Genomic DNA, 25,823 nt, shown 5'->3' with positions numbered 1-25,823 from the left:
GCTGTGTTTATTCTGTTTCAAGTTTGCCAAAAAAAAGTCTCTGAGTTCTCAATACAAACAAATATGGTATTTTTATAGGTCACAGAATAGAAGCTGAAAACAAATTTGATGAGAAGCAGAACTTTTAACAGTCGCCAGCATTAAGCTTTGAACACATTAGCATTGGATGGAGGGAGGCTGCCTGCGAAAACAACACAGATGAGCAGGATTTTAGCATCAAATATGAAAGATGCTGCGATCTATATAATGTTTATAACTGTAGAACACAAAGCAATACTAATGCTTAGCTGATTGTTTGCATGTAATGAGTTAATTCACTTAGAACACCTCATCTAAATTGCTCATTTGGATGGTAGGCGGTTGTTAGAAAAAAGCTTGGTGGCCAAGTTAAGTGCATTAAAGTATTTCCATGTTCCTAATACAGTGATACCTTGGTTCACAAACTTAATTTGTAAAACTACTCTGGTCACGAACCAAATTGGTTGCGAACCAAGGCAAATTTTCCAATAAGGTTCAATGTAAATCAGGTTAATCCATTCTGAAACAATCTCAAACTCCAATTTAAATGACTAATCTAGGGGCCAGAAAACAGCACTGTACATCCAGGAAAAAATCATCTGAGGACATGAAAAAGTTGTAGAATTCATATGAACTGTTTTCCCATGATTGCCAATCAAGTGAGCCCACCTTTATAGTAGTCAGGGGGCAGAAACCCCTATCTGAGTGGACTGGTTCTCCTAAGATTCTCACCTTGCACTGCTTTTCTCAATATGAATGTGCCAGAGCAGGGAATAGCAAGGCAGACATTGGCAGGATCAACTAGTTTTTTTATGTGATGCAGGGGGCCAAATTACACAGGGTAAAACATGCTTTAAATGTGCACTAATGCACTGCAATTTACTGCATTAAACGTGCAGCAATGCACTGAAATGTACTGCTTTAAACCTGCAGTAACGCACTGTAATATACTGTGGTAAACCTGCAATAAAAACACTGAAATATACTGTGTTAAATGTGCACTAACACACTGCAATATACTGTGGCAAACCTGCAATAACACACTGTTATATACTGCAGTAAACATGTACCAACGCACTGAAATATACTGCGTTAAACGTGCACTAACACACTTAAATATAGTGTGGAAAACCTCCAATAACGCACTGAAATATACTGCGTTAAACGTGTATAACTGCAATATACTGTGGTAAACGTGCAATAACACACTGAAATATACCAGGGTAAACCTACAATAATGCACTGCAATATACAGTGTTAAATGTGCAGTAACGCACTGAAATATACTGCAGGAAACCTGCCCTGACAAAATAAAATGACACTACAGTAGAAATGAACGGTCACACTACTCTCACACTGTACTATCACTAGATTCACACCAATGTGATACTAAAGTAAAAATGAATGTTACCTCTACACTTAGGCCCCATACACACGATAGAATATATCCGCGAATACGGTCCAGCGGACCGTTTCCGCGGATAAATCCTCTCGAGGATTTCGGCGGATTTTCATGCGATGGAGTGTACACACCATCGCATTGAAATCCGCGCCGAAATCCTCTGGCGATGACGTGTAGCGCCGTCGCCGCGATTATGACGCAGCGACGTGCGCGACGCTGTCATATAAGGAATTCCACGCATGCGTCGAATCATTACGACGCATGCGGGGGATCCCTTCGGACGGATGGATCCGGTGAGTCTGTACAGACCAGCGGATCCATCCGTTGGGATGGACTCCAGTAGATGGATATGTTCTGCATGTCAGCAAATATTCGATCTGCTGGAATCCATCCCAGGGGAGATATATCCGCGGAAACAGATCCGCTGGCGTGTACACACCATAGGATCTATCCGCTGAAACCCATTTGCTGGGATTTATCTGCGGATGGATTCTATGGTGTGTACGGGGCCTTACACTGTACTCAGGGCCGGATTAACAATGGGGCTGATGGAGCTGCAGCTCCAGGCCCCTTTCTTAAGATAGGCCCATTTGCCCAAAAAAAAAAAAAAAAAAAAAAAAAAAAAAAATTTTTTTTTTTTTTTTTTTTTAAGATTTTTTTTTTCTAAGATCGAATTTGGGGGGTTGTAGCTCGATGACCAAAGGTCACAGAAACCCTACATTTGGGGGTAGGCATGGGAAGAGCTACCCCACAACTGGTAAAATATGGGACGGCTATCATTTATGGTTCCGGAGATACGGGCCTGCTTGCACAGCCTGTCAGAAGCTACATTCAGAGCGGCCAGTATAAATACAAGCTGACACACTACAGCAGACTGATAGGATCACAGTGTTTATAATAATTATTTGTATATTACTCATGGTAATTAACCCCTTGCCACCCAGGCCAATTCTGACACTTCTCTACTACATGTAAAAATCATCATTTATTTTTTGCTAGAAAATTACTCTATGGTGGTCTTTGCACTTTTTATGTTGCACGGTGTAGAGCTGCACGATTCTGGCTAAAATGAGAATTGCAATTTTTTTTGCTTAGAAGATAGATCACGATTCTCTCACGATTGTTGTGGCGTAACATCATCTTTCACATAAAAAAATTAAAATAAAAAAAAATGGGCTAACTTCACTGTTTTGTTTTTATGGTTTTTATTATTCATTGAAGTGGGAAAATGCATTGTGACATAACATATTGCAGCAATAGCCATTGTATTCCCTAGAGTCTCTGCTAAAATATATATAATGTTTGGCAGTTCCAAGTAATTTTCTAGCAAATAATATTGCTTTCTAACTTAAGAAACAAGTGTTGGACTTTAAGTGGTTAAATTTAGTTACAATGTTAGTTAGTTACAATGTTTCATTTTGTTTACAAACTTCGCAGACTGCCCAGATTTGTTCTTTACACACAGAAGTGTATCCCTTTGATCTAAGAAGGAAGTGTCAGTTACAATGTTTCCTGTTAAAAACTTGGCAGACTGCCCAGATATTTTCTTTTGATAGCTGAAAGTCTTTCCACTTGTTATATGAAAGAATCAGCAAACTCTGCATTTAAGATCGTCAGGGGGGTTGAATCGAGATCACGATTTTTTTAACGATTAATTGTGCAGCTCTAGCACGGTATTTGCGCAGCAATTTTTCAAACATGTTTTTTTGGAAAAAAATGTTTCATTCATTAAAAAAACAGTTAGTTAGTTAAGTTAGCACAATTTTTTTTGGTATCCTAAGCGATGCTTTACATTTTTTTAGGTTACATGTTTAGAGTTACAGAGGAGGTCTAGTACTAGAATTATTGTTCTCGCTCTAACGATCGTGGCGTATGTAACCTGTGTGTATCTGGCTCTGATACTACCAGTGCCTACCCAGCCACTGACTAGTATCTCTCCCCAGCCTGTCCCCACACACCCTCTCACCTGCTGACCTGTGGATGGGGGAATCACTCCTGCAGTGTTGTTGTGTTCTGTCAGTGCGTACAATGATCAGTGTTGCTAACTTTAGCTGGCAGCACTGATTGTTTTAAGAAAAAAAACAGGCTGGTTGTACTCAAGTTGATTAATAGATTGACTTGTGTAAAACCAGCTAGCCCATACATAGATTGACTATGGCTGGTCTCTGCATAATTGGCGTAATTTCAATCCATGTATGACCCGCTTAACCACTACTCAGTCCCTAAATATCCTTCCACTCCTGTACATAGTGCTCACTGTCATACTCTCCACACTCCTCTCCTGTACATAGTGCCCACTGTCATACTCTCCACACTTCTCTCCTATACATAGTACCCACTGTCATACCCTCCACACTCCTGTCCTATACATAGCGCCCACTGTCATACCATTCACACTCCTCTCCTGTACATAGTGCCTGCTGTCATACACTTCTCTCCTGTACTTAGTGCCCACTGTCGCACCCTCCACACTCCTCTCCTGTACATACTGCTCACTGTCATACCCTCCACACTCCTCTCCTATACATAGTGCCCACTGTCATACCCTCCACACTCCTCTCCTATACATAGTGTTCACTGCCATACCCTCCACACTCCTCTCCTATACATAGAGCCCACTATCATACCGTCTACATTCCTCTCCTGTACATACTGCCCACTGTCATACCCTCCACACTCCTCTCCTGTACATACTGCCCACTGTCATACCCTCCACACTCCTCTCCTGTACATACTGCCCCATCATACCCTCCACACTTCTCTCTGGTACGTACTACCCTCTGTCATACCCCCTTACTCTTCCTGTACATACTGCCCATTGTCATACCCTTCACACTCCTCTCCTGTACATAGTGCTTTTTTCAATACCCTTTGTACTCCTCTCCTGTACATAGTGCCCACTGTTAGACCCTCCACATTCCTCTCCCTCACCTGCACATACTTCCCACTTATATACCGTCCATACTCCTCCCCTATGTCGCTTACCCACAAAAACAGTTCTTTAAAATTATACTGAATATCCTCAATGTTACCAGCTCTAGAATGGACATACTTTTGTTAGTTCAACTAAAGGAAATCTTCTCAGTCCTCATATTTGTTCTGCCCCATTATTAGTACTCATTTAATTTTGTGATTACTACTATGATGTATAGAGGAACATCGGGGATCTCAGCTACTCTAAATATAGCACTTATATAAAAAAGTGGCCCTGAAAATATTTTTTAAATGTTGGCAACTGTGCACTTAGGCACTGCCCAAGGGCCACTGTCCACCGGGTCAGTAGGGGGCCCCATGAGAGGCTCCTGGGATCCTGTGATAATAAAGCGGTAGTAAACTTTCCTGACATTACTACTTTTTAGAGGCCCTGGGGTAGGTTATGCCACAATGTACAAGTATGCACAGCATATTAGCACATTAGTGTACACTTCAATTTTCAGACTGAGCCCTCCAGTGCTGCGATGAATCAGGCGGGGCCTGGACACTTCCATCTTCACCCGGTCTTCCTTCTGGGTTCTGTGCCTTTGGTCACTTGCCTTGGCTGGGCTGCGTTCATGTCATTCCCACGCATTTATTTATTATTTATTACACCCCATTCACACCTCCACGACAAAACGCCCGGCGCCGGCCACTCGTGCCGCTGGAGGGGAGAATTCCCATTGCTGTCTATGAGATGGTTCACATCTCATAGACGCCGTACACCTGCGGCATGAAAAAAAGTCCCGGACCCTTTTTTTCAGGCGGCATTGGCGTTCGGCCATACAAAGCAATAGGAAGGATTTTTAAAAAAAAAAGTTACACTATTCGCGGCAAAATACGCCGCGTACGTGGCGTTACTTGTCGCGGAGGTGTGAATGCAGCCTAAAAGGCCCCACCAAAATCCTCAGCACCAGGCCCATGATGTTCTTAATCTGGCCCTGACTGTACTATCACTAGATTCACACTAAACTGACACTTAAGTAAAAATGAACAATCCCACTGCTCTAACACTGCCCTATCACTAGATTCACACTAAACTGACACTCACAATAGAATCACAATAGTACACTATAGCACACTAACTCACTAGTAGCACTAAAAAGAGCCCTGCTCTATCTCTCTATGCCAATATCACACTGCAAATGGCTGCTATGGGAAGAATATGCAGTGCATTGTGGTCATTCGGCAGGCCGAACAAATGTGCAAGGGTCCCCCGGCTGTGCTCCTGGCCCCTGCTCTTTATCAAGTGCCCCCGTGTAGAGATGCTTTCCATGGGGGCACTCGTGCGGGTGTGCTCCCGAGTCCTGCTGCTGCGTCCATTGACACAGACAGCAGGACTCAGCCCCGCCACCCGGCTCCCGCTGCTATTAATCTATCCAATAAGGACCAGAGACAGCGGCCGGAGCTTCTGTGCTTGTCCCCATCGATGGAACGATCAGGCTCAGGTAAGGGGGGCAGCAGCAGCACAGGTGGTTTTCACCTTAATGCATGGAATACATTCTTGCTACTGTTTATTCTGATGAGAAATGCCTATTCAAATATCACCAGGAAAGATTTGATTAAATCCTTCATTTTCAAGAAAATCAAATCCAATCCATATTAAAATACATAAAATACATTCATACTGCGTATAGTAAGGAAACTCTCTACTATAATTATATTGGCTGCCCTCAGTGTCTCCATCGCTTGTGAAATTGTGATTCATAATAATGAATGCTGCCCATGGTACAGTATATAAACTGTAATGAGTATGTAGACTAATCATTTCCGCAGTGAGATGTTACATAAGAAAAACTCATCTTGCTAAACTAATAAAGAAATTGATAGTGCAGTTAATTATGTCACTGAAAATTAGACCACACACAACAACGTGTAAATTATTACCTTCAAAGACTCTTGTTTACTTGCAGTTATTTCCTATGTGAAATGCTTCAAGATTTCAACAAATTCAAGAAAATAAGGTACAATAAAGCTCAATATTGTCTGCTGAACAAAGCACAAAAAACCTGATTTGTGTTAAAATGAAAATAATATAATTTTCATAGGTCAAATGTCCTTTTAGTTATAATTATTAAAGTCTAAGGCCCCGTACACACGGTCGAACATGTCCGCTGAAACTGGTCCGCGGACCAGTTTCCGCGGACATGTCCGACCGTGTGTACGGCCTAGTGGACAGGTTTCCAGCGGACAAAAGTTTCTTAGCAAGCTAAGAAACTTGTCCGCTGGAAACATGTCCGTCGGACATGTCCGATGGTTAGTACACCTAATCGGACATGTCTGCTGGTTATGACGTGTAACCAGCGTCATCGAAATCCTGCGCATGCGTCAAATTGATTTGACGCATGCGTGGAAGCATTGCACTTCCGTGTTTGAGAACGTCGGTGTCTTCTACGTCACTGCATTCTCTGTCCGCAGGGATTTTGGTCTGATGGTGTGTACACACATCAGACCAAAAGCTCCCAGGAGACATGTCTCCTCGTGTGTACGGGGTCTTAGTGCAAACAGGTGATTCAGTTTTGATTTTGATGTTAACGATCATATGCTGGCTTGTTAGATCTCTCAAGGACCTCAGCAATGAGATCCTCCAGATAAATATCCTAGACATGCCCCCTGCCCACAACTCCTAAAAAGGAATTTCTGAAAATGTATTTGATTCGGTAGGAGTTGGAATCCAGTGTAATGACTTTAGCAGATGGGGCTACAGAGAGGAGATGATATTAACACAGTAATGATACAAAAAGCTATTTAGTGATTCAATCCACAGGTGTCCGCTCTAAGTCAAATATCACTTTTGAATGTATTCTTTTCTGAATGTAAAGGGAATGTAAGATTTGTACCATATTAACAGCTCACATTTCAAACAAAAAGTATTCCAATAACGTGGCTGCAGGCATAGAAGACATAACCACCACCGTAATGCAAAGGCAATGAGTTAGGGACCTTAGATTGTAAGCTCCTTGAGGGTAGGGACTGATATGAATGTACAATGTATATGTAAAGCGCTGTGTAAATTGACGGCGATATATAGGTACCTAAAAAATAATAATAATAATGTAGGTGAATTTGGACATTGCCATTTACACTAAAGCAGATGGGGAAGGTGGGAAGTTTAAAGTATAACTAAATGCAATTTTGTTTTAGATTTTGATATAATGGGGAGGGGTTAGGACTATTGTCAGATTTGCATTGCTGTCTGTGTCCCCATTAAGGAGATTAAAGCTCTTATTTTCCTGCTCATCAATGTCACTTGGAGTGAAAGTGAGGGTAAATACCAATTTTTCAGTTGCCACCAGAACAGGAGTAGAGGGAAAATCGTCTAGTGGGGACCCTGTATGTTACCCTCACATGGAAAGATACTCTCACTTTCCGGTGAATTTATGTAACCAAAATGGAAGAAGAAAAAACACATTAGCTTTAACCCTCCCCTGCTCTATCCAAAATGAAAACTATCAGCTTTAGACCTATTTGAAAGCATAAAATAACACAGTATCCTTGTGTGAAATCATATAGTCATTAGGCACTGCATTACTCTTTGGCAAAACCCATTTTGCTGCCCTACAGCCAATGTACATAACAAGTGATGTTGACAAACAAGCCCAGAATGCTTAACCACTTCCATACCAGGCACTTATACACCTTCCTGCCCAAGCCAATTTTCAGCTTTCAGTGCTGTCGCAATTTGAATGACAATTGCGCGGTCATGCTACGCTGTACCCAAACAAATTTTTTATCATTTTGTTCCCACAAATAGAACTTTCTTTTGGTGGTATTTGATCACCTCTGCGTTTTTTATTTTTTGCGCAACAAATAAAAAAATATCAAACATTTTGAAAAAAACAACGTTTTTCTTTGTTTCTGTATTTTTTTTGGTAAATAAGTACCTTTTCTTCTTCAATGACGGGCACTAATATGGCTGCACTGACGGGCACTGATGGGCACCGATGAGGTGGCACTGATGATGGGCACTGATATGCAGTACTGATGGGCACTGATAGGCGGCACTGATGGGCACTGATAGGTGGCACTGGTATGCGGCACTGATGGGCACTCATAGGCGGCACTGATGGGTATTTATGGGTGGCACGGACGGGTACTGATAGGTGGGCACTGATGGGCACAGATAGACATGGATGGGCACTGATAGGTGGCACTGGTGGGTGGCACTGATGACACTGGTGGGTGGCATTGCTGGGCATTACACATTTTGTTTGTGCCATGATGGTGCCAGTCAGTGCCCATTTGTGGCATATGTTATGCATACTATGTTATGGATACATGTTATGGATACATTTGTACATGTGGATGGCCATGGGAGACTTACCTGGCCATCCACATGTTAGGTGCTTCCCTGGTGGTCCTGGGTGGCATCCCGGTGATCCAGTGTGGGCATCCGAGGGGGGGCTGCACTGATAAACAATCAGCACAAACCCCGATCGGCTCTCCTCTACTCGCGTCTGTCAGACGCGATTGAAGAAAAGCCGATCAACGACTCTTCCTGTTTACTTCGTGATCAGCCGTGATTGGACACGGCTGATCACGTGGTAAAGAGCTTCCGCCGTAGGCGCTTTACCGAGATCGTTGTTGCGGTGTGTCAGACTGACACACCGCACCACTGATCGCCGCGATGCACGCCGCAACGAGTGCGCGCCGCAACGAGTGCGCGGCGGCTGTTATCCTGCTGGACATCAATAGACGTCCAATCAGGATAACACAACCACTTCCCGGATGTCAATATGCTATTGACTGGGCGGGAAGTGGTTAAAGTAAAATTCCTGGCAAAAACTACTCTTAAAAATGCTCCCCCTAACAAGTATGCTGACTAACCTGTGTAAGAAAGATCTGTATACTTTATCAGGCCGCTCCAGTTCTGTCACGTGATTCGGCTCCCTTATGTTAGCCAACAGTGGCTGCAGGGGAGAGAAGGGAGCGCTGACAATGGGTAGGCCATAGGAATCTATGGATGATGTCATTTCTAGACATTAACAGCCATTGTAGAGTGCTCTCCCCTCTCCCCTGTAGCTGGTTCTGACTCACACAGTAGAGATCACATGACCAGACTGGAGCTGCCTGTATATAGGTAAGATCTTTGTTACATGGATTAGTCAGAATAGGTGTTGGGGGGGGGGGGGGGGGGGACATTTTTTAACAGTAGTTAGATTTTGCCAGTTCTATTTTAATGCTAAGAACCCGGGGCCAGATTCACAAAGGAGATACGACGGAGTATCTCAGATACTCCGTCGTATCTCTCAGAGTATCTATGCGCTGATTCATAGAATCAGTTACGCATAGATATCCCTAAGATCCGGCAGGTGTAATTGTTTTACACTGTCGGATCTTAAGATGCAGTACCGCGGCCGCCGATGGGGAGAGTTCATTAAGTAAACCAGCGTCGGGTATGCAAATTAGGAGTTACGGCGATCCACGACGGATTTTCGCGTTCGCTACGTCGCCGCTAGTCTAGTTTCCCGTTGCAAAGTTAGTCGTCGTTTTTGGTGCCTTAACTTTACACAGCAAACGTATTGCTGTATAAAGTATGGCCGTCGTTCGCGCGTCAATTTAAAAATCAACGTCGTTTTTTGCGTAAGACGTCCGGGAATACGAAAGTACACTAAGCGCGTCGCCGTTCGAAAAAATGACGTCACTGCGCGCAAAGCACGCCGGGAATTTCGAAACTGAGCATGCGCAGTAGGTCCGGCGCGGGAGCGCGCCTAATTTAAATGGCACACGCCTATTTAAATTACGCGGGCTTACGCCGGAGGCCGCTGGCGTAATTTTTCACGCAAGTGCTTGGCGAATCAGGCACTTGCGATGAAAAATTGCGGCGGTGTAACGTATCTACGATACGTTACGCCGCCGCGATTCTACCTGAATCTGGCCCCCTGTGCGCACTTGAGTGCTGTCGCACATTTGTGCTGTCTTAAAGTGATTGTAACTGGACCTGTGCACACTTGTGTGCTGTCTTATAGTGATTGTAAAGTCTTTTTTGAAAAATAAATAAAAATAACAAACATGTCATACTTGCTATGAGGGCCCCGCCCCCTCTCTCCCCTGATTGGCTAACTGCCTTTGATTGACAGCCGCGGGAGCCAAAGGCGCCCTGCTGTGTCTCAGCCAGGGAGGGAGGATCCCGGAAAGGCCGTGGGATTTGTGGAAAACGCTGGACAGAGATGGGGCTCAGGTAGATAGGTAGGGGTTGCTGGGAAGGCTACTGCACACAGAAGGCTTTTTATCTTAATGCATAGAATGCATTAAGATAAAAAAAACTTCTGCCTTTACAACTCCTTTAATGTATGAGTGCTGAATATATGTTATCACATGTTGAACGTGCAAAGTGTTAGCTATATATTTGAAATGGGCTACAATGCACCTAAAAGCATGCATGGCACATTTTTTGTTAGCACAACATACCACAATGCAAACATTGTTTACATCTGTAAGCTGCAATGTTTTAAAAATGCTTGTGCATCACAAAAAATGTTAGAATGTAGGGGTGTCATTAAAAATGAAAAATGAATGGCACAGCAACACACCAAGGTGCATGCATTGCTGTGAATTTATACTCGTCTTTATGTATAGGCCCAGCAACATGTTTACCTGTAGTGTTTTTTACTTTAGCAAAAAAAAATGTAAAACGGAATGCAACGTGGATCGATTCCCAAGATTGGCCATGCAGAAGCAGGACTGAAATGTTTAGGTCTATCTATCGATCTGTCACAATAAGTACAACAAAAGAAATAAAATGTGCAAGCTCCCTGAGCATGCAGACAATTTTCTTTATACAAGCACACAAACCCACCGTCCTCTTATTCTTTTCTATTCTAGAAAAATATTGTCCATATCATACTATACTAAAAATCCCTGAGCTAGAGATACATTTCTGTTGATGCAAATACTAAGCTTGTTCTTCTAATCAGAAATTGCCTATATATCATCTTTTGTCCATAAGAACTGGCATAGATAGAAAAAAATCTATTGTCCTACTATTGTCCTGTACATCTATTGTCCTACTATTTGAAAAGTGCTAGTGGGTTGCAAATCAGACACATATGTTTTAAAGACCACTTAGCAAGGTGAACTAAGGACACAACAGCAGACTCAATTTAATTTCCTTTTTTATTGCATTGAAATGTATTGCAGACTCTGAAAGCCCTAGAGGGATTAAGTAGAGTTTGAGCCCTGTAGCATGTTGGTAAAAAGCCAAGTCACTACGATGGATGGTTCACACTCAGATTTAGAGTAGTTTGAACTTTCTTTGGCTGGGGAACTTAAAGATTCCGGAAGGTTCCCAAGGGATACAGTAAAACATACCAGTGCCTATACTCACTAGCCAGATCCTGGGCAAGAAGCCAACAGGAGGCTGCAGAACTGTATGTAGAAATTCAACACTGGAACCTACATAAAATACTCTACAAGGGCTAATAAGGATACAGGTTACAAATGCCAAATTACTTAAGACAATTAATGATCATGGGAAAATATATATATACTGTATGTAAATATCTATTATATACTACAGATTAGCTATGTTTACTATAAGCATCACAGTACATTTTATCGGCATTGATTAGTCTGTCTATACCAATACCAAAAGCGTTGTCAATATGTCAAAGCAATAATTAGTTTTGGTGCATGTGATGTTTAGCTAAAAAGCAATATTAAAACAGAACTCCAGCCAAGAATAGCAAGGTAAAAATGAACAGCCTATTAAAAGATAAAATAAAAACAACCATATGCTTTAATATTCCGAGATCCAGATATTTCCCTTGCAGTACTTTTTTATGCCACCAGATGTCCTCAGTCTAATGGCCAGCATAATCTAACCCACTTCCTCTGAGTCGCGGTCGTGCTGGACTTGCCCCAGCCTGTTACTGGACAGTGAAGGGAAAAGAAGCACAGTGATGAGCTCATCTCTTTGTCACTCTGCTTTCTCTTATCAGCATGCTTCAAAAAATATATATTTATTGATGTATGAGAGGTTTTATTACATATTAGGCTTCATTACTTACAATTAGATTATGATTCGAATAGTTAGTAGGTGTGGGCTTGATGACTGGGTTACAGTTAATGTTGTTAGTTGGCTGAAAGCCAAACTTTAGTCAAAACTCTTTGACTTAAAAGTACCAGGTATTTCCTTCTACTCCTAGAGCAGTATGATGAATGAAAGAAAGTTAAATATATGTGGAGGAGTGGTAGGGGGTACCCTGAATGGCCAATGCACAAGTTATTTATTTTTTTAAATAAAGCGTGACTTGCACGTCAATATTTTATCCAAACAGTTAAAGTTCCCCCATAATAAAAACAACTACACTAATTTTCAGAGGCCAGTAAACATTTTACTGAATATGCTATGTCTAATGGAGTTACACAAGGTCATGTTTACCGAGTCAGCCTGTTTGGCTGACACACTAAAACAATTTAAATCCTTGTAAACAGGCAAGCTGAATATGAATGAACATTGATGCTACAGGCAAAAAATGGCTACATGGATGAGATTGTGCTTCGTGTTCCCATTAGCCTAGCCTGGCTCAGACAAGGCAGAGCTGGGAAAATATTTGACAATGTTGCAATAGTTTTCCATAAGCCCTGGTGTCCCCATGGAACCCCAGTGTTATTTATGCTGCTGTAAACAGCAAAGAATTTGGGAAAGTTAACATATTCATTTTATTCAAGTACCTTTACTTGTACATAATGTGACCGTTTAAGCAGAAGCAGATCTACTACTTAGAATTTTAAATCATTGTACATAGCGGTCTGTCTGAAATATTTTATGTGAATTTTAAAGAAGCTACCTCTGTTTGCTCTGACTTTATTTGGTGTACTAGGCAGGTTCGCACATTGCTCCCAACTGTGCCTTTGTGAAAGAAAGTCCCACTTTGATTCCAAATCCCTTCCTTATTCTTTAGTACTCAGATATCACTCTGTCTGTGTGCATGATATAGTAGCTAAATTAATAAACAGAAAATAAAAGGCTTTGTAACCACTATTAAGGTGCTATGTCTCAGGGCTCTCATATTCCCTTGTTTGACAAGCCCAACAGGAAGACCACAAACATTGAACATATTTAGAGTCACATCTGGCTATGTTTTAAATTGGTACGTGGGCGACATGTACCAGTGTAAAAATATTTTAAAAATAGCATGCATATAGCCACATTCAGTACACCAGAGTGGCAGTGGAAAGACAATGCAATTCCTTCTCCTTCTCTACGTGTTTCTAAGGCCTCGTACACACGATAGGTTAACCAGAGGACAACGGTCTGAGGGACCGGTTTCATCGGTCAAAACCGATCGTGTGTGGGCCCCATAGGTTATTTAACCTTCGGTTAAAAAAAGCAAACTTGCTTTAAAATGGCCATGTTCAAAATTCCACATGCCAGAGCCTGCCAGGAAGCCCACACTGCACAGTGCTAATCACAGGCAGTGAGACATTTCCCAATCCGCAGCTGCACAGATCAGGAAATGTCTCACTGGCTGTGATTATCACTGTGGAGTGTCGACTTCCTGGCGGGATTGGGCATGTGGGATTTCAAACACAACCAAGCCCATCTCTATTGGTTGTAGACAGTTGAGCTCCCTGCAGGTTGCTTAGCAGCAGTGAAGCCTTCTCTGACATGCTGATCGGGATGCAATCCAGGTGATGCTCCAAGTCAAATCTTAGTGTTAAATATCAGTGATTTTATTGATCAAAGCCCACACTTTACAGGCATAGTGCCCACATGGCTGCTGAACATACAGTTGATTATAGATATGTGGTTGTACTCTTGATGCTAATAAATACTGTGTTTATTAGATCTGACTGGGAGCATCACCTGGATCACATCCCGATCAGCATGTCAACAGAGAAGGTTATACAGCATTACTGCTGCTAGGTGACCAGCTGGGGACTCGGCTCTCTATAACCAATAGTAGCAGCCTTCCCCTGCATGCACCCATAATGTCACCAGCACTAGGTCCTAATAGACCGCCGCCACTGCCAAGGAGACAGATGCCAGACCAGCGCTGTCAATAGCAGAGACAGGACAGCTGGGGAACCCCACAGTGGCAGAACAACAGGGCCCGGTGGCAAGACAACCTTTGCAACCCTCCCACTACTTTGGACCCTTGTATTTTCTTGGTTTGCTGGTGACATATATCTCTTGTTTTATGCCACCCTGGGGGGCCCCAGTATAGTAGGAAGGGAGCTCACTGCAGAACATGTGAATGGGCCCGTTGTGGGATCGTAGTAAAGGGCCCCAGGATATATATATATAATTGAATTTTATAGTTGACCCCCCTACTTTTGTCCCTGTTCCCCCATGTGCCCCCCCCCCCTAAATATGAAAGCTGGAGACTCCACTCAGTAGTAAAAAAAAATGGTCAAAAAATATTCAACATATAGGGTTTGCTGCGGCAACAGTTTTCCACTATTTATAGTGTTAAAAGTTGAAAATATATATACAAATAGGTAGCTGCGCAAACCCTAATACAAAAATGCACATTAATGTGCAAGATAGATAATTAATATGTCCATCAATGCTCAATCAATCTATCTTATTAAGTGACTTTTCCAACCAATATTGTGCTCACATCAATGTGCTCAATATATTCATTAATTCTCCAAAAAATTTGCATACAAAGTGATTATATATAAAGTGATTCAGTACAAAAAAGTCCCAGTGATGGCTCTTCATAAATGAATCCCACGTGTCAAATATAGGTTTGTGTTGAGCGATCCAAACGCTTGTGATTCACCACCACCTTCCATAATTTACACTCACCAGAAAGCGGTGGTTAAATGCCTGGTTCAGTTGGTCCTCTATATAGGTTGATCAGAGATTTGCCCAGCAGATTCAACAGTATTCTTTCATGTGCCTCCACAAAATACCATTCTTAGATGCTCATAAAAAACAAACGGCCATAATTGAGCTATATTCCTCGTTTTATTATGCTTAAAAATATCAATAGTTTGTTCGCTCACATTTGATTGTGCCTTTAGACCAGCACCAAGTCTATCCAGTGTTTCAAACACAGCCTGTGCTCGCCATTCCAGCCAGTGTGAAGCCTGGTACCTAAATGAAAATCTGGCATCTCTAGGTGAAAGTTGGCAAGTTCCCTGGTATGCATATACTAGTTCCAGGACACTGACTCAGTAAAGAAGTTTAAGTTCATCATCATCATTATCATCATCACCCATAATACCCATTGGCTTGCAGGGCAGCATCAAATGTTTTTTTACTTCAGCTCATCTTTGGCTGATCTTGTGACTATGCTCCTTGTCTGTTTTAATTATCTGAGTGCTACTTACTTTGTTCTAGGTTCCATGTGTGGTCGTAATTACATAATAAAAAAGGACCTGAGTGCTTACACAAAATACAGACTGAATAGCTAAGCCAGTGTGAGTTAAAATCAAGAACATGATACACTAAACATTACATGATAGACGAACATGAATGGATCTCTCCTTATCCAGCTGAGAATTAAATAACATAACATTTGTATATCTTCAGTGCCAATTTTTAGGCATATGCCTCTTCAAAGCTATTAGTTAAAATGTGAGAATTAACCATCTGTAAGCATCTACAATTTCAGATAAATCTATGCTGCAAAAAAAGGTCACAGTTTACTGTGCTATATTCCTTGAAAATGTAACTAAGATAAAAGCCTGTCCATTCTACTCGGAGAGCAACAGTTAATGAAACAGCGCTAATTGCTGTCTTCATCATTATTCACCAATGCAAATAAGCTGCTACAGTTTGTTAGATAAATATATTGACTGGAGATACTTTTGCCTAAAGCCACACTTATTATTTATTTCTTATTTTGCATGGGTTATATATTCCTCTGGGAAGGAGCAGCTTAATATTAGCCTAAACATGCTGGTCTCCAATTCTGCTATGTAGGTGATAAAATGAGAACAGTGCTTGCAGCCAGACTGGGAGGCAATAAATAAACACATTTCTAGCCCAGCTGTAGAGCAGATTGCTTCTTTAGGGAATATATGATGTTTCAGAATGTTTTAGCACACTTCACACACTGCAGTCAAATTTTTCACATTGCAAATAATTTGTGGGTCCTTACTGTGTTCCTTCTTTCTAAATTGTAATTAAAATTTCTTGCTTAGAGAAAAGAGAGAGCAATTAGTGGTAAACAAAAAATATTGAATTATTTGGTACTGAATACAATGTACAACAGTGATGAGCTGATGGTTGGTAAGTTATCCGCTTGACCAAAACCAATTCAACAAAATACAGCCTATGACATCTGTGGAAATTGAAGGTACATAGAAGAAGTCTAGACCATAGCCTGTGAAAAACAGTAATTAAATCAGTTTGGGCTAAGACAATTTCATATTTTTCTCTGGTCCTAAACAATGTTAATATTAGGTATTATTTAGGATCTTATGTATAAGAACATGGAGCATATGCATATACTGTACATCAAGCATGTCAAACTCAAATGAAAAAGAGGGCCAAGCAAATTTCCCAAACATATTCATAAAATTCAAACTATAGTAAGGGTTAGGAGGGTTCTTTAATCTTTATTTTATTCTTTGGTAGAAGCCTTCTCAAGAAATTCCTAAGAAGTTGATAGGTCATTTTTGTAATAGCGAATGAGGCACTATTACACAGTGCCTCATGTTCACTAGGTAGACTGTGAAAGGAAAGATGCTTGATTTACCTGAAAGAGAACAAAAACTGATTTCCTGTACTACATGCTTATAAAAAAAAATGGCCTAAGGTTATTTTCATCTTCATGAGCTTTAATGTGCAATTCACATTCAACAACCCTAGGCACTGGGCAGTAGAAAGGGTGCATAAGTGAACATGTCATCATGTATCTGTAATAGTCATAGTTAGGGTTGTCCCGATACCACTTTTTTAGGACTGAGTAAAGTACCGATACTTTTTTTCAAGTAGTCGCCGATACCGAATACCGATACTTTTTTTAAATGTGTCCCCAAATGCAGCCATGTCCCCCCACAGAATCACAGATGCAGCCATGTCCCTCTACCCATGTCCCCTCACAGATGCAGCCATGTCCCTCTAGCCATGTCCCCCCACAGATTCAGCCATGTCCCCCCACAGATGCAGCCATCTCCCCCCCCATTATCCAGCCATGTCTCCCCCCATTATGCAGCCATGTCTCCCCCCATTATGCAGCCATGTCTCCCCCCATTATGCAGCCATGTCTCCCCCCATTATGCAGCCATGTCTCCCCCCATTATGCAGCCATGTCTCCCCTCATTATGCAGCCATGTCTCCCCCCCATTATCCAGCCATGTCTCCCCCCCATTATCCAGCCATGTCTCCCCCCCATTATCCAGCCATGTCTCCCCCCCATTATCCAGCCATGTCTCCCCCCATTATCCAGCCATGTCTCCCCCCATTATCCAGCCATGTCTCCCCCCATTATCCAGCCATGTCTCCCCCCATTATCCAGCCATGTCTCCCCCCCATAGCCCGCCATGTCTCCCCCCATTATGCAGCCATGTCTCCCCCCCATATCCCGCTTACCTGCATCCCCGCTACCGCCGACTGTGCAGTGCCGGCCCAAGACATTGTGCTGCCTGGGACCAAGAATGAAATGCTGTCCCCCCCTCCCCAAATAAATCACGCCCACCAAAAGGCCCCCACATTCATGATTTTATATCATGATAACTAAAGGGGACACGTCATGGCTCTATACATGTATAAAAGGAGGGGGCCGACGGGGGTTGCTGACACAGAGGGGGCCGACGGGGGTTGCTGACACAGAGGGGGCCGACGGGGGTTGCTGACACAGAGGGGGCCGACGGGGGTTGCTGACACAGAGGGGGCCGACGGGGGTTGCTGACACAGAGGGGGCCGACGGGGGTTGCTGACACAGAGGGGGCTGACATAATAAAAAAAAAAAAGTATATATATATATATTTCTGTTACCTCCATCCATGAGAGCTCTTATCTTTGAACTGTTGTGCGGCACCACCAGCTATTTCAGATATATATCAATTTAAAAATGTTATTGCAAGCAAATTATAGCTGTTTTATGATACAACAGCTATAATTTGCTTGCAATAACATTTATAATTTATATAACTGAAATAGCTGGTGGTGCCGCACAACAGTTCAAAGATAAGAGCTCTCATGGATGGAGGTAACATAAATACTTTTATGCTGGTTATTACCTTCCTTAAACAAAGTGCCCTACCTTTCCTGTGGCAGAGGCACTGGCGGGCAAAATATGGTATCCGATGATGGTAGTTGTAGCACGCAGTAGGCTGGCTCTGAGCTGTTCTTCTGAGAGTCACTGACTCCACCCCCCCGGGAGCAGGGAGTTGAGCATGTAGCCGGCGGCGCCGCGAACTACAACTCCCATAACCCCTAGCGGCGACGTCACCTGACAGACTGACGTGAGTCAGGATTTCAGCCGTGACACATGCAACACTCACAGGCAGCGGAACGGGCTGGCAGGGGTGTCAGAATGCCGGGCCGGCTCTGCAACTGTGTAATACGCGCCGGGAACATTACAGCTTAGAATAGCTGTAATGATTGGCGTCGCGCATAGACACTCCCCCTCGCTCGGGATTGGACAGTTCACCCGAGCAAGGGGGAGTGTCTATGCGCGGCGCCAATCATTACAGCTATTCAAAGCTGTAATGTTCCCGGCGCGTATTACACAGTCGGCGGTAGCGGGGATGCGGCGAACGGCAGCGGGAATGCAGCGTGACAGTGACGGCGACGGCGGCGCGGGGGGGGCGAAAGTATTCTATTTGTGTATCGGGGGTATTTGCGGGAGTACGAGTACTCCCGCAAATACTCGGAATCGGTCCCGATACCGATACTAGTATCGGTATCGGGACAACCCTAGTCATAGTACTCCTTTGTGTTCATCTTTGAAACTAGTTTCACTTTTGATCTAGGGACCTGACTTTCCTAACTACAGGGATTATCCCCACACAATATCATGCTCTAATCCAGTCAGACAGACATAAGGATGGTCCTTGGGTGACATAGAATTGAAGACATGAAAGTCATGCTCCCATGCACCAAAATAGTTTTGGTGGGTAACAAATGAGACTGACAAAAACAGTAACAAAATAATCAAGTAACAGGTGAATAATATGGTTGATAGTTTCACTTAAGGGCTGCCCACAGGTGGACAGACACAGAAAGATTTATATATCCCAAAAAGGAAATAAATCATAGTAAAATTAATCAAAATAATCATGAAAGGAAAGAGGATATAAAGGAGAAATAATTAGGCTAATATATCAAAACAGGAGTCATGTCTTACTGTGCAAATCTTCCCAGTAACCAGATCCAGAGATCACGGAGCTTGGAGGTATTTAATCTAAGGGGACCACACCCTGTCAAATCTTGTTTGTTTGTCTTCAAGGATGCTGGTCAATTTTTCATTGACCATGATCCAAGAAAGTTTACTTTTCACTACAGCAAGACTGATCACTGGAGTTTTCCATGCTCGTGCTATTATAATTTTTGCTGCAAAAAAAATAAAAAAGGTATATTCTGTCCAGTCACTGAGTGGATCAATGTAAAAACTCTGATCCAAAAGCGTTGGACCTGGGGACAGGACCACCAGACATGAAACATGGTTCCCTCTTGCCTGCATCCTCTGAAGCAAAGGGGTGAAGCGTCAGGGTACATTTTTTCTAATTTTGCTGGAACTTAATACCCCCTGGATAGTACCTTTAACATTTGCTTCCACTAGGGAAGTATTAAGTATTCCCCCGTGGCCATAATATCTCAATGATGTCATGAGCATCCCTGCCCCATTTATATCACCCTTTTATATATTGGCCAATCAATACAGCTAAATTCTGGATTCAGACCAAACCCAAGCTCATCCCTACTCTTCAGAGAGGTTACAAAACAGCTGAAATCTTTTGCTGTTACCTATAGGTAAGCCCATGTAGCACTACCCCCGTAGGAGCTGCTGGTTATTTTTGGGTGGCACGTTGCCTCTATGTTCTTGCTGTCTAGGGTGAAAGGAGAGTCTAAAGAATTTCAATGTCCACACAATGCACTTATTTTTCTTGGATTTATTCTGCAGAACTTTAGAAAAGAAGGATGAAGGGTGGAAGGGTAGGTAGGTTCAGGTTCATAATCACATATAGGGAAACACTCCTGCTTCCAGCAAACAGTTCTCGTCGCCACTATAGCCAGAGTGGGTATTGCTCACCTGGATAGGTCCCTCTCACTGGCCTAGCAGCCAGGATGGCGCACAAAGTAAAGTACAGTCTCTGCCACAGACCTTGCTTTATGAGGAGACACTTTGATCCGGAATCCTCTGCCATAGGATTCAGCACCCGGATCTCTCCAGCTTAGCTTTAGTAGAACTTTTGGTCCCGACAGGCAACACTGTCAACCCTTCAATGAAGTTTCCAGGCCTTCTCCCAAGGTACCAGCCTCTTGCATGGCCCTCTCCAGAATAGGTCCTCCTATGGTTTCCTTCATCAAGTGGCTTCCTCCCGCAGGACGGACAGCACAGGATCACCTTTGCAAGGCAGGCCCTAGCCAGACTACTGGACCTACAAACTAAGTCACAGCCCTGGGCCAACGTGGTCTCAGCACCAGGATTCAGGACACGCACCTCAGGCCAGGTGGGCCACGAGGCGCGTGGGACGACAGACGACCTCGCCCTAATGTTGTCTGTCCCTTAAGTACCCCTCTCCAGCATGCACAGCGAGCAACCACTCCCACTGATTCGATTCCGAGGGGAATACCCAATACACCTTGACCTTGCTGCTGCCACTCTTGGCCTGGGGTAGTAATGACACCCCCAGGCGAACAATGGTGGATACTCCCAGCACAGTCACAGCTGGAACAGAGGCTAAATTGTCCCTAATCACTTTTGTCTCAGCCAAATAACAGCTCAGACCCCACTAAATTTAAAGCAGTGCCTGTTCAACAGGAGCAGGGCGCTACACCTATAATAAGGCTTATCTATAGGTAGTGCAGATATTTAGTGTACATGCAGCCAGTGACAAAAAATATTGAATTATTAATGGTCATCCGTGCCATTTCTTCAGAGCCCTGTGCAGTAACAGTTACAGAGCCGTAGTCTGCAAACCCGGAATCGAGTTGGGTGAAAATGAGAGCACCTGCAGCACTGACACCTTGGTGCTAGAAGAGCTTAGTTTTAAGGTAAGTTTAACATAATGTGCTAATATGCAGTGCATACTAGCACATTATGCCTTTATCTGGCAGGTACAAAAAAAAAATGGTCAGCGGTTTGCAACCGCTTTAAAGTGTATGCACATTGGATTGGTCCCTTCCCCCACCTCACCCCTAATACACAATAGGCGGAAATTCTTCCCCCTAGGAATAATTTTTGTATTTTTTTTTCTCCCTCACACCTTTCACAATGTAGGGAAACTCGGCTTCCCTTAAAAGAAAGGGGGGAGGAAGATAATTAAACTCCTTCTCTCCCTTTTTCTTTTTTTTTCCTTTTGTTTTGCCTCTTTTTATTTATTTATCTATTTATTTATTTAGTTTTTCCCCCCTTCTAGTAGAGTATACACACTTAAGGGGAATTATCCCCCCATATGTTAATTAGATTAATTATGTTCTTTTTTGTCTAGCACTAATAGGGGAATTGCCTTTTTTTTCTACTCCCCTTCTTATTAGATATATTTTTTCCTTTAATTTGTCTTTACATATTTTTTCTTTCTTTTTTTTTTTTTTTTTTCTCTCACATTTAATGTATTTACACAACAAGGGGAAATATCCCCCATAGTATATTCTTGTCTAAGCACTTACCTTTCATGATCTAGGGGAGGGGGGTATGGAAGGAGAAGGAACTGGAATGTATGTTAGTTTGGGTATGTGTGTGAATGGTATGTGTGTAAGTATATGTGTATGTGTATGTATACGTATGTGTGTATGTATGTGTATGTATATATATATATGTATATATATATATATATATATATATATGTGTGTATGTGTGTGTGCATATATGTGTATATATGTATATTTCCTTTCTTTTTTTTTTTTTTTTTTTCTCTTCTTTCTTTCATCCATCTTTGTTTTTGTTTTTATTATTTTATCTCTCTAATGCCTCGTTACCCCACGCCCCCATCTCCCCCACCTATCCCGCCCCCCCTCCATTAGGGGCTTTGGAGCCCTCTCACCCGGTGCTCCTCATAAAGAATGCAATGGGAAAAATTAGATCTAGAGGCAAAGTGGTAAGGAATATCCTAGAAGAAATACCGTCTGAAGATGTCTCCCCTTTTATTTCTTTTATCTATATTAGTGTAAGGGGTACCTAATCGAGACCATGTATGTTGTTAGTCTATATGTTGATTTTATGTTGTATTTACTGTAATGTCTAGAAAAAATATAATAAAGAATAGAGTGCAAATTGGAAAAAAAAAAAAAAAAAAAATAAAGTGTATGCACAGTTTTTGATATAGTATCTTTTGCTGTATGGTCCCCATTTGGAAAATAACTTGTTTGTTGCCCTGAAGTATGCTTGCAAAAAGTCCTGTTAGCTGCCTCATCAAATTTGAGCCAAAGGGAGGAATCCTTGGAAGATGCATTTTGCTCTGCTGGCAGGGCTGTGGAAGAATGTGGTTTGTGAACACAGTAGTGTGAGCATACTTGGAATGTTACATTTCAACTGCCTTCCTGGCATTTCTCTCTGCAATTTTTAGGCAGACACATGTGAGTAGAAATCATAAAGTCCTACACTTTGCCGTGGGATGAGCATTATAGAGGCTGAAGAAGGTAGTCACAAGATTTGCTGTAGCTGAGTTGAAATGCTGCCACTACTAGATTGGTATTCTTTATTGCACTGTTCTGGGATCTGCACATTAAAGTGAACCTGTGAACAGGCTAAAATGGGCAATTCAAGTATTTACATATTCTTAGCAAGGTGTAAATAGGCTTTACATAAGCCCCTACTGATCTCATGGGCACATCATTTTCACAGGTGGTTTTCACAGGCAGCCCAGCTGATCCTGATACCCCTCCTAACAGTGACACAGCGGCCTTTCAGCTTTGTTTTTTTTTGTTTTTTTGCAGAAAGGATTTTATTAACAGAAAAGATAATGAACATACATAAAAGGAAAACAAATGTATGTGCCGTTTAATGCAGTATATTTCAGTGAGTTAGTGCATGTTTAACACAGTATATTTCAGTGCGTTGCCGCACGTTTAACTCCGTATATTTCAGTGCGTTACTGCATGCTTAACGCTGTATATTTTAGTGCATTACGTGCCATTTAACGCAGTATATTTCAGTGCATTAGTGCACGTTTAACACAGTATATTTTTGTGTGTTACTGCACATTTAACGCAGTTTATTTTGGTGCTTTAGTGCACCTTTAATACAGAATATTTCTGTGTGTTACTGCATGTTTAGCGCAGTATATTTCTGTACATTAGTGCACGTTTAACACAGTATATTTCAGTGCACTAGTGCACATTTAACGCTGTATATTTCAGTGTCTTAGTGCATGTTTTCACCCCCAGAATCCTTGGGAGTAGTATGTGGCTGGGAGGAGGCCGTTCCAGATACTGTAATCCTTAGTGACCCAGAGGAGTCTGTTTCTCATGCCTCTGCAAATGTGCATGGGCTCCATCATGTTTCAAAGCCTACGTAAGGACCCAAGAATATGTGGCATAAAGGAGAAGGATCACTATTGGTTGGCAACCCTCCTTGACCACTGAGGAAGGGAGTTACCGCTCAGGTGTGATTGATGAACCTTTTCACTGGATCCGAAGCCACGGGTGCTGGCAATGCATATTGTAATGCAAAGATAAAGGGGAAAGACTTGGTCAGCTGCACTCCAAAAATATTTTCCTTTTATTGTAAAATCAAATCACAAAAAATACATGCCACAGCAAAAAGCAGATGTAACTGACGCGTTTCACACTGTAGCTCAGTGCTTAGTCATAGCTGACCACTGTTTCAAGAAGAAAGTCTCAGAACCACAGAGGGTGCAGAAGATGAAATCTTTTGAGGGCACATTAAAGAGGAGTTTATTTAATGCTTTTCCTGACTCTGGTAGGTTAGTGTCATTGAAAACATAGTTTTGAAGCTTCTGAAGGTCAAGAGAGGAGCGGTGGAGAAGGGGGCTGCCTAAGTGATGCATTTCACAGTTTTTTTAGTCTTTGCCTCTCAGGGCTGTCAGCTTTTATAGCCCATCGGCAGCATCTGCATCATATGGTGGACGATTATCTAGGGATGAAAACAGAGATGTAGAGCTTTCCAGTTGATGATCCACTGGGTTACTGGGTCATGAGAATTGACCACTGGCCAAAATTTGCCCGGTATGCAATTAAGCTGCTGGGCTTCCCTGCATGCAGCATGCTTTCTGAATGGGCATTCAGTGTTGTTGGAGGTTTTGTTACTGATATTAGAATGCGTTTGTCCACAGGCTCTGTGGACCATCTGACATTTATTAAAATGATTACCAGCAGCTATGAAGCCCCTGATGTCGATGTTGCTGATAAAATGTTTTTGGGATGTGGTATTTATTCAGGACTTCTAGACTGCTTAGCGTTGTGGGTGTTGATTTAATCTGGAAGAATCTTTTTTTGGTGTAGGTTTCATGGGCACAAATAACACCCAAAGGCAGGTGCATATCATTTAAAGTTTTGACAGCAAGGCAATTCTTGCTTTCATCAAGAGTACCTCTATGGGGTAATGGTGTGAAGTCCCCTCCGACATCCAAAGACCAATTTTTCCACACCTGTTTGACAGGTGCATAACATTAACATTTTTTCCAGCAATGCCAATTCTTGCTTTCATCAAGAGAACCTCTATAGGGTTACGGTGTGAAGGCACCTCTGACACCCAAAGACCAATTTTTCTGCACCCGTTTGTCAGGTGCATATCATAAAATTTTTTGACAGCAATGCTAATTCTTGCTTTCATCAAGAGTACCTCTATAAGGTTATAGTGTGAAGGTACCACCGACACCCAAAGACAATTTTTTCCGCACCTGTTTGACGGATGCATATCATTTACATTTTTGAAAGAAAGGCCAATTCTTGCTTTCATCAAGAGTACCTCTATAGGGTTACAGTGTGAAGGCACCTCTGACACCCAAAGACCAATTTTTACGCACCTGTTTGACAGGTGCATATCATTTCAGTTTTTGACAGCAAGGCAAATTTTTGCTTTCATCAAGAGTACCAAAGACCAATTTTTCTGCACTTGTTACTTCTATCCAAATTTAGTGTAAGAGACACCAGAATTTATCCAAAAAATCTCTAAGCTTGTTCCAAGTGCACTACATTGTGGCCTCATCATATAGCCCCAGCTTGCAGGAAAAAAAAATTTTTTTTGGCTTTATAAATGTCATTATTGCTGCAGCACATTCTATACACAGTACAGATGTGCCACTTTACAGGCAGACTAAAGCCATGTACACACGATCGGTCCATCCGATGAGAACGGTCTGATGGACCGTTTTCATCGGTTAACCGATGAAGCTGACT

The sequence above is a fragment of the Rana temporaria genome, chromosome 2, assembly GCF_905171775.1.
Source record: "Rana temporaria chromosome 2, aRanTem1.1, whole genome shotgun sequence".
Taxonomy (NCBI): Eukaryota; Metazoa; Chordata; class Amphibia; order Anura; family Ranidae; genus Rana; species Rana temporaria.
Note: the sequence above shows the minus strand (reverse complement) of the source record.